We start from the raw sequence: 10,503 nt of genomic DNA, 5'->3' as shown, positions 1-10,503 counted from the left end.
TCACCAACGAGCGCTTTAGTATACTAAATAGACGACGGCAACGTAAATAAAATGTGCTTCACTATATAACACAAAGTAGCGCTTTGTGAATATTGCGAATGAATTTCTTTTGCATTTGTTGTACACTGCGTGAATTTATATGTGTGGCTGTGTCTGTGTGTGTTTATGAGTCGGTGTGTATGGAGCAATGTGGTGAGCTCACGCTGAGACGGTTTCTCACACACGGCTACCATGGTCGTGACGTTGTGTGGCTGTTTTATGTTTTCAGTCAGTCAAAATCGCTTGTCGAGCTAAAATGTGTACAATCGATCTGTGTGCCGTTTGCAACGATGTTTCAGTTATAACGAAATAAAAATTCAACTGCAAGTCTTTATGGTCTTCCAATCAAAATCTCATCGAATAGAAAACCGAGAGAATCTTTTGACGAGTGTGTTACACCTTGTGTTTTGATCACGCACATATTTAAATATTTATTGAAAGGAAAATACGAATAGAGTCAACAGAGTTCGAATGACGTATGACATTTTGAGGATCAAGAACATCGACAACAACAAAAGAAGATAGAGACGGAAAAAAAAACAATCAGAATAATTGTTAATGAACGTACAACGCTTTTTTACCTCTTTTCGTGTGAATCATTTTTCTAAAGATTGTTAATCAAAACATTTATACGGCAAACGTGCAGTTTAGCAAGAAAAAAAATACACCGTCTTCACTTTTAATTGAATTTGAATGAAAAACAACAGAAAGGCGAGAGCAAAAAAAAAAAACACATAAATAGATTGTGCAAAAGTTTGTTTTTCTACTATTTTGTTTATTCGATTGAGTATGTTTAAAGCCGTGCATTTGTGTGTCTTTGGGATTTTTTTGGGGGGCCGCAAACTTTATGATTGATCTGGTAAGTTAATGGCAGTTTCAACATCAAATATATTATTCGTTAATCGTGATCATTGTTTGTTTTATTCGTGTGACGTTCTTTCCTGTTTTGAAAAAATGAGAGAGCAAAACAAAAAATAAAGAACTGAGAGAAGACAATCGCACTCATCATCTTCATAATTTTATTTGCTTGTTCGTAACATTGTTTTGTTCGTGTTATTTATATATATTTTGTTCTCAAATACTTACTTTGCTCTGCACCATCGCCCATTCATCGTTACTGTTGAGTTAATTTGACGGCACAACCACTACAATTTGCGCTTCTTGATCTCTCATCGCATTTGATTGAGAGATGAGGTGCGCGCATGCTATTTTCATGTGTCTGTCACGGTGTTGTGTTTTTTTTTTTGTGTTGCTCTTGTTGTTGTTGGCCTTTCAATCGAGTTTGCATTTGGGCGTGGAAGTGATTGTGAGTGTCTTCTCAGCTCACACACTCTCTTTCTCTCTTTCCCTCTCAGAGGAAACTACAATTCTGCACGGGAAAAATTCATTGCTCATTCACATGATGCTCTTTTCTACTGCCACTACTATGATTGGTATACAGAATCATTCTTCACCCAAAGTTGAACCTTGAACATTTTCCAACTTCAACTTGCACTTATTTGCCGATTCTAATAGCATATAGCCTATGCAAATACAGTGAAAAGAGTGACACCCAACCCGGGAGGTACAATATAAGAGGAAAATAATCAAATTATTCGACTACACGCAATTATATCGCTTGTTTTTATATGTACATTGTGGCGCAGAGTTGTTGCGGAATGCTACATATGTGTTGTTGCCGTTTTGAGTCCATTGGTGGTAATTCGACGCAATAAATACAAAACTGGATATGAATATAACTATATATTTCCACATACCAAATTACTTACATATCTCAACGACCTACGTATGTATAAATAGTATGGTAGAAGAGGAAGAAGAAGAATCTGATACCGAATTAAGTGTGTCCACGATTTCTTCGTCGTTTTTGGACGATCGAACGTTCTGTGTCTGTGTCTGTGTCGTGCCGTCTCGAAATATAGAAATATCTGACCGACAGCTTTTTGATCTTTCAGATATATATATATATATATACACACACACACGACATATTGATTGAACTGCATGACATTTTCTAGCTGCACCCATATTCGTCCCATTGTTATTCGTCGAAGATGATTTCACATGATTGCGATGTGCTCTCTTCGCGTCGATGTAAATCAATTATTCGCGGATTTCTATGTATTAACGATGTTGCCGCTGCGGCTTCTGATGTTGTTGTTATTGTTGTTGTTGTTGTTGTTACTGTTGCTACCACTTTTCAGAATGGTTTGGCACTTGTGAATTTGATTCACACATACACACTAAGATTAACATCGCCCATTGATCATTGAGTCATTGAGAGCGAATGGCAATCGATTGAACGGAAGTATAAATCGATTATCGTCAATATATATAGTTATGGACACTAAATTCATTCGACATCTAAATCACAAAATCAATAAGAAATATCGGTTAATTCAAGTAATGAATAAAAAAAAGACAAAAACAAAAACGTATGCGCGTTGAATTTTTGTAATTTGGCGCGCCGCCGAAACGGACACATATCAACGACACAGAAGGGAAAAAAGATTTAAATGCTATGCAGGACGACGAACAGTTTTGTTGGCGATCGTTATCGTAAATTAATTTATCATATGTGTATACTTGTTGTGTTTTAGCGGTTTTTCATTTTATTTTTTTATTTCCACACATTTCCGATTCGCATACGTTCATCTTACGTTGTGCATGTACAATGTACAAAGTCATAAATCTTAATGAGAAGCAAACATCGACACACAGCAACACACACACACACACATGCAATAATAAAACGAAAAAAAGAAAACCCATGCAACAACAAGTGAAATCGATTATAAAATATATATTTATGCCTCAAAGAATTAGAATGCTGATTGGACTCGGCGCAACTTTCCATTCAGTACAGCAGCAAACTGCTGCAGCTACTCGGCCAGTTTCACGCATTAAACCTTCACACATGCACACAACACAAACAATGTGTGTGTAATACGCCACACAATTTACAGCCATGAAATATGGGTCGTTATTGATGGTTGTTAATTAAAGGAAAAAAAATCGTATATTCACAAATCTCTTGAATTGATATGTGATACTTTCGCGCGACCAGTCCCATCATCATTCGATTCGTGTGTTGTGTGAAGGCGAGCGCGCGCGAACTTGCTTGCGCATTTAAATATACTTTCTCGTTTATGAAGTACTTCACCAAACACATTACCACCTGTCGGCAATATTATCGGGTATTGTGAGTGAATGAGCGAGATTGTTATGTAACACACGGTACGCACAAAAACGCCACTTATTATCTTTTCTTGTAGACTCTTTTGACTCTTGCCACCATTTTTTTTTATTATTTATTTTATATTCACGTGTTGTGTGTGTACGTCGATTGGCTTTACCCGGCCGAAATGATTAACGTGTGATTACGCAAATCAAATGAAACAGGTCCGAAAACTTTAACACCAATGGAATCCGAGTAGTTGCCGTGGAAATCAAATACAAAATTCGAAAACAAGTAGTAAACGACGACGACGACAACGAGAAGAAGCAGAAAAAATATATATCCATATATGTAGATATAGTGTCGCATCGCATCGCATCATTGAGAAGCACTGCAAATGATTTTCGATGATCCAATCCAGAAAAACAACAACATCAAATGTATGGAGAAATGTTGAATAAAGAGCTTATAAAAATGTCAATTAACTCGATGTGTTCGATGTAGATTTTTGTTATTTATTTGGCTTGAATGAAAGTCGACCCAGTGCAAATGATTCAATCGAAATGAAGAAATGAGAATACACAAAACGGTGCGCATTATAAGTCCCAATATAACCAATTCATACATCGAGGCAAGTCACATAATTTTATATAAATGTTTGCGGTGAGCACGGTGCGCATATTTTTGGTAGCGGAAATTTTTCTTTCTATCATTTTCGGGAGTTGACGACAACACGATGGCCATCATCTTTTAGCTAAATCGAATTGTTGCCGTCTACGTCAGTGACACAGCATTTGTGTGAAAGAAGAAGAAAATGTTCAATTTTCTCATTCAACTTAAAAAATGAGAAATGAATGAAAAAAAATGACGATCCACTTGACAGAAGGGGAAAAATGAGAAACAAATACGCTTCAAATCTCTCACAAAAGAATGACAAAAATCTTTTCTTCTTTGCATATTTATCCACACATTTTTCATGCCCGATAAACTATTCATGCATATTAAATTTATAGAAAGTTCCACCGAAAAAAAATATAATCACACACACACACAACGACAAAAACAACCAAATCACACACACACACACACACACATCACACATACCAAACCGACAAACCTTATAATTGGACACAAACATAAGCAGCCGCCTCACTTGTTTATTGTTCGAAATTAAGCGAACCGAAAAACCGAATCTTTATATTTTGTCCTAGAGTGGCTTGCCTCATTTGAATAGCTGCACCGAGCACCGAACCGAACCCATCCGAATATATATATGATAGAGATTGATACCATAATTTGGTCGATGGCATCGATGGTGTATGAACAGTTGATTTTTTTATATGTATTTTGATTGACGCTCGGCTGGGTGCTGAAGTTTCTGTTAAGACGAAGTCAAGCAAAATTCAAATCTTCATTGAATACCAATAGGTTTTCGATGCGGAAAACACCGAGCGCACCAGCTCACTCGCACACCGTACACACTATACTTCGAATAAGTTATAATAATTTGTGAATTTTCTTTTGTAATATTCATTATGTGTATAATTCGAGTCGATGATATGATGTTCCTTTATATGGCTGCCTTTACGCTGTCAGATCACACATATATATTTATATGCATATATTTTCATTCATTGTGCCCTCGATGATACGAAATACCATTTCATGTAGGTACAAGCCGCAAATGTGCCGACTCTGGGCAATGTAAAGTCTCTCTCTCTCTCTCTCTGTGTGTGTGTGTGTGTGTGTGTGTGTGTGTGTGAGTCTCTCTCTACTGCCGAAGAATAGAGTATGAGTGTCGATAAATGGGCAAAGTGCAGTGAGTCAAAATGAATTGAGACTAATGAGTATAATTTGATGCAAATGCGAATGCACTCATTATGGGAGTATGATTTGAGAGAGCCGTACGCTGACCGAACCGAAACAAACCATGCCACAAGATGTGTGTGTTTCGTGTCAGCAAGGAGTCAGTGATTTGTCATAAAAAAAAAACAAAGCAAAAGCCAAACAAAACGGAGGCAGAATAAGTTGAAAAGAAGAAAAAAAAACAGCCAACAATAACGACCGCAACGACGCATCTTTTGTACTATGCATCTCATCAGAATAGTGAATTCATAGTGTGCAGTAAATTGAACTGTGCTCATTTTACTCTTCAAATGAGTTCACAGACAGTGCCTGTGTCCATATATTCATTCTGCACATCGACTCGACTTAATGCTCTCTTATACACACACACACACACACACACACACACACACACACACACCACGTAACAAAGACACTGAACGCATTACGAAGAGAGGAAAAAAATAGTGCTTAATGCAAAATTTATCATCAACACAGGTACAACAAAAACAATAACAACGACTACGTCGATTGCGGCAGCGCAGCAGAAAATAATGCTTTAGCTAATTATAGTTACTGTTATGCGCCGTTCACTTGGATTATAATAAAAATTATCAAGACAAAAGTAAAAAAAAATATATACTAAATCGAAAATTAAGACAAAAATGAGGCCTCTCGCGGGATAAAAAGATAAAGAAAGAGATAGAGAGAGAGAGAGAGAGAGATATAAAGCGAGAAAGAAAGATGGAAATCGACAGCGAAATTAGACTCGAAACGGTTTATTGGGACGCATTTTATTTACATACATCAGAGAAGAGATAGAGCTTTTGTTATTTTATCGGTCAGATGATTTGGCATGCGGTGGAGTCATCAAATTGTTGATCGGCAATACATTCCTGCATTTAAATTTAAATTACCGAAGCAATCGACCGACCATCCGACTGAGCGGTCGAATGAACGAACTCGATACGTTACCAACAGCATCAGCTAATATCGCACCCGAGTGAGAGATTATTATCGTCCTAGGGGCTGACCACGCTTTTGAAAATTGGAAATAATACTAGATCTTAATTTTTTTCTTCAAAGCACACTGTTGTTGATACTGTTCAATTGACATCTCAATTTGGTAGTAAATATGCGTGACTACTTTTTTCTGACAATTTTTGGAAATTTACAACTGTAAAATTGTTTGAAATTACTCCAGAAAGGATTCATTGCAAATGATAACATTCAATTGTGCGTTGCTAATGGAACGATGTGACAATATCAAAATTATTGTTCGATATGATTCAATAATTATAGATATTGGATATACAGTCAGCGTCAAAAGTTATGGCACACTATTTTTTTTCAAGAAATTTCGGTAGTCCGAAATTTATTCCAAATAAACTGAAGAGAATCAAGTAATAACACGTGATTCAAAAGTTTTGCACTAAATCGAAAGCCGAGATACTTAAGCTATAGTGATTTTTTCAAGATATCAATGGTGTAGTAATTTGAATTGACTCATTAGCTATCGAAAATGATATGTCTGGTACATCAATGTGCTGTTGTGTTCAATCTTAGGAGAGATTTGTTGATTGATGATTTTGAGCTTCTGGACGAGTAAAAAATCACATTTTGACCATTATGATAGCTATTTTTTTGTGGTGTATGGTCGATTTAGTGTCTTTACCTTGCTTTGGCATCCGATAAATTAATATGTAAAGAAAACGGTACATTTTTACTATTTTTAAGAAAGATTCTGTTAACGGCTGCACACAGACAGCAATATTGGATAACCCTTGTCCAATTTTCAGCCAATATATCAATCCATCCATATTTTCGGACAACTTCACTCATATTGTCTTATTTTTTGGCCAACCATACTACTATTATACATACTATTGTACATTTGGCACTTGGAGGTAAATTAGTATGAAGTTGGCCACAAAATGAGACAATATGATTGAAGTTGTCCGAAAATATGGATGGATTGTCATCAGAGATTACTATGAGATATTTTTATTCATATGGGATAGAAATATCGCATAGTAATCTCTGATTGTCATATTGTCCGAAAAAGAGACACCTATTGGAAATTTTTCGTATCTGTGCAACAGTGGTAGAGCAAGTGAAATAAAACACGTCTGGTTTAGTTGGAATGTAGACTATTTATAAGAGAGTTTATTCAAGCGGCGCACAGCTATTTATAGCTGTCCGCGCTGCACATGAAGTTGGTTACAATATACAATGAATCATGACATATAGTTAGCCCGAACACAAATTGGCGCGATAGCCCTTATAGACCTAATCGGCACAGCGCTATCTCTTGTACATTATAAATAGTAAAAATATACTTATGTCTAATTTAGACAGATTCTTTACCGAAGAAAAATTGCAAAAATGCCTTTTTTGGGAAAAGTGCTCAGAACATAAGTGAGATGGCGTTTTGCTTCAATGATTCGATTAATAACAACTATGGAATAGTTGTTTTTGAGTTTATTATACTCAAATATTTCAATTTTAAAGACACAATTTGGCTTTGATTTTCTCTCTTAAAGCCGCGGGGGTATCATTACACTAACAACAACATCGTTTGCAAAATGAAATTCGTCCAAAACCTGCTGCCACGAAGTGAACGCGCTCACTTTACAAAGGCACTTGTTAATCTTGCCGGTTTGACAGCTAATGTCAAATTGACTTCTGTTTCAGTGTAGTTTTCTGTTCGAACGCAAGCGTTTTCTCAGTATGGTCCGCAAAATTAAAAAATACAATTCTGCCACGAACCAGTTTCTATTTTGAATCTAACATTTTGTGTTTTTTTTTAAATTATGGAATCTCCAATATATCATATAAAACCGTAATTTTCTCTCATACAACTCAATTGAAAATGGAAGAAAAACAATTTTTTTTAAATACGGGTTTAATCTACCGAAAGAAAGCTATTTTTTTGTCTTGTGTGCCAGCGGCATATTTGCACAATTTTATTTGGCAGAATCGATACATTTTTATTTTGTTATTTTTATTTTATTTTATTAAACACCGCCAAGCTCTGGCTGAATATAATTTGGGTTTTGTTAGAGGTTTGGCCGGAAAAGAGTGCAAGACTGTTACAATTTTTATAAATAATCAACAATAGTAGCAGTAACTTTCGATAACTTTCAGTTCTCGCCTCGTTAAAAACCTGGCTCTTTTCGTAAATTATGAGGTAATCACAATAGTAGGAACATGAAAACGAAAGCAGTCATACAACCAAGATGGAAATGCTCATAGTAGTCTATAGAAAACGGTCCAGGATAACCTTTGGTAAACGTTTCCAAAGGGACAATGGCTATGTGAAGCGTTAACTGTTACGCGTTAAACTTAAGACTTTGAGACTGCAAAAGTCGTCACTCAATTTATCCGATAGATAAATTGATGAGAAGTTTTACGTCGGTTAAGGCAGATCCATGTTGATTGCAGAGTGCACTGAGATGACATGGACCATGATTTGAAACGTAACTAGATCTTTTGATGCTAAATGGTAAATAATTCAAAATTGATTTCAAATAGAAGAATATTAACTCGCCAACTCGTGGATGGCTACAACAAAGCACAAAATCAAAATAAAAATGTACAATAAATAAATGTAAACATCACAGATAAGTATCATCTTTTCAATACATATAAAAGAATGTATGGAAAACAATTCGTCAGTCTTTTAATATTGATTTTGCTGTGCGATCCGTGTGAGATGAGTTGAATTCCACGTGGGTGGTTGGAACCTGGGACAGCCCCGCTCATGTTTGTTACAATCAGAAGCAACTCAAATGGCACCCGGGCAGCATGCTTTGTCCTTGATGAATTCGTCCGCTTGGGATCATGGATCTGTTCTCGTAGAGAACATATACAAAAAATGAGGTTACCTGGATGAAAAATTGACGAGGTGGCCAGGTAGTCATTTGAGTTTGCAAAGCGATCCAAAAGTGGTGTCCGTCATTTTGCGAACCGATGATGCAAAATTCGTCTTTGAGGTAGCTGCTGTGAACAGTTCCGGCACCATGTTCGCCATTTTGCACATTTGAGGAACTGGAGCCTCGCGCACCAACTTCATTTGCTTGTCATTGACCTTGAATTGTTCACTGTGCCTCAACGAACGGCCATGATGAAATGAGACTTTTTCACTAACCGTCGGACAGTTAGCGTTACCGTTGATGATGTCGTAGAAGAACGTCAATGACGCGTTGACACGTCGACGGCGAAGACTAATCATGTTCAAGTCTGACAATCGCTGCTCGTACGGTGTGATTGAGTATTGGTTATGCACGGATGGGTATTCTCGACGAGCGTACATAGTGAATTGGCGTTGCACGGATTCAATTTTGTCGCTGTGGATCTTGTGGAATGGAAGCCATATCACGGCGCAGTAATCGAGGTGAGATTGAACCAATGCAAAATACAGCGACTTAAGTGTGGTAACGTCAGTGATATCGTGGCAGAAGCGTTTGACAAAGCCAAGTGCAGCCGTTGCCTTCGAAGTGACCATGTCGATGTGTTTGGCAAAAGTTAGCTTTCTGTCAATTAGGACACCCAAGTCCTTGTGTTCAGCCACTTTGTCGAAGGTGTGGTCGCCATAGGTGTAGCTTGTTTCCAAATGCTGACGTTTCTTGTAGATAGATAGCACTGCACATTTTTTGAGGTTAAGGTGCAGCAAATTCACATCACACCAGTGTTTAAGTTTGTCGATGGCTTGTTGTAGCATCTCCGAATCTTGCTGAGACTTAATGATTTTGGCTATTTTGATATCATCAGCAAACAGTAATATCATGATGTCTGGGGGCATTTGATCCACGATGTCGTTGATAAATAGCAGGAACAGTGTTGGGCCAAGGTGGCTCCCCTGAGGGACACCCGACGACGCTGTAAAATCATCCGACTCACTTGCTCCATGCTTGACAAATTGAATGCGATTTTCGGTACGACTTAAGCCATTCCAGCAAGTTTTGAGGTAGATTGAACGTTTTCAACTTCTGGATCAAAATGCTGTGATTGACTCTATCAAAGGCTTTCGTAAAGTCCGTGTACAGGACATCAACTTGAGCTCCAGATTCGCTAGATTCAAAAAGATATAACAGATAACAGTCTTCAGCAAAATGATAGAAGGTCTCGAGTACTACAACTTTGCCGAAGACACCAACCCACTATCTCTTATCAGCTTCGCAATACCCGCGACTGACCGTGGACCATCACTCATTTTCAGTAGATTCAGAAGATTTCGAAGCAATTCAGGAGCATTCAGAAGTGCTTCGCTGGATTCAGAAGAAATTCAGATGAAAACGAAGCAATTCAGGAGCATTCAGAAGTGCTTCGCCGGATTCAGAAGAAATTCAGATGAAAACGAAGCAATTCAGGAGCATTCAGAAGTGCTTCGCTGGATTCAGAAGAAATTCAGATGAAAACGAAGCAATTCAGGAGCATTC

At 37.3% G+C, this 10,503-nt stretch overlaps 1 protein-coding gene across 4 annotated transcripts in view; it reads left to right on the top strand.

Moving 5' to 3' along the window:
* Positions 1–279: 279 nt before the first annotated feature.
* Positions 280–10,503, top strand: part of LOC129577504 (uncharacterized) — a 36,460-nt gene continuing 26,236 nt past the window's right edge. For all 4 annotated transcript variants that reach the window (XR_008689011.1, XM_055464726.1, XM_055464724.1 and 1 more), the window contains exon 1: positions 280–898. The gene's annotated coding sequence lies outside the window, so the exon portion shown is untranslated. The remainder of the gene's footprint in view (positions 899–10,503) is intronic.

Source organism: Sitodiplosis mosellana, unplaced genomic scaffold (genome assembly GCF_009176505.1).
Source record: "Sitodiplosis mosellana isolate CC-2019 unplaced genomic scaffold, AAFC_SMos_1.0 Smas_scaffold_6197, whole genome shotgun sequence".
Taxonomy (NCBI): domain Eukaryota; kingdom Metazoa; phylum Arthropoda; class Insecta; order Diptera; family Cecidomyiidae; genus Sitodiplosis; species Sitodiplosis mosellana.
This window is presented reverse-complemented; position numbering and strand designations above follow the sequence as displayed.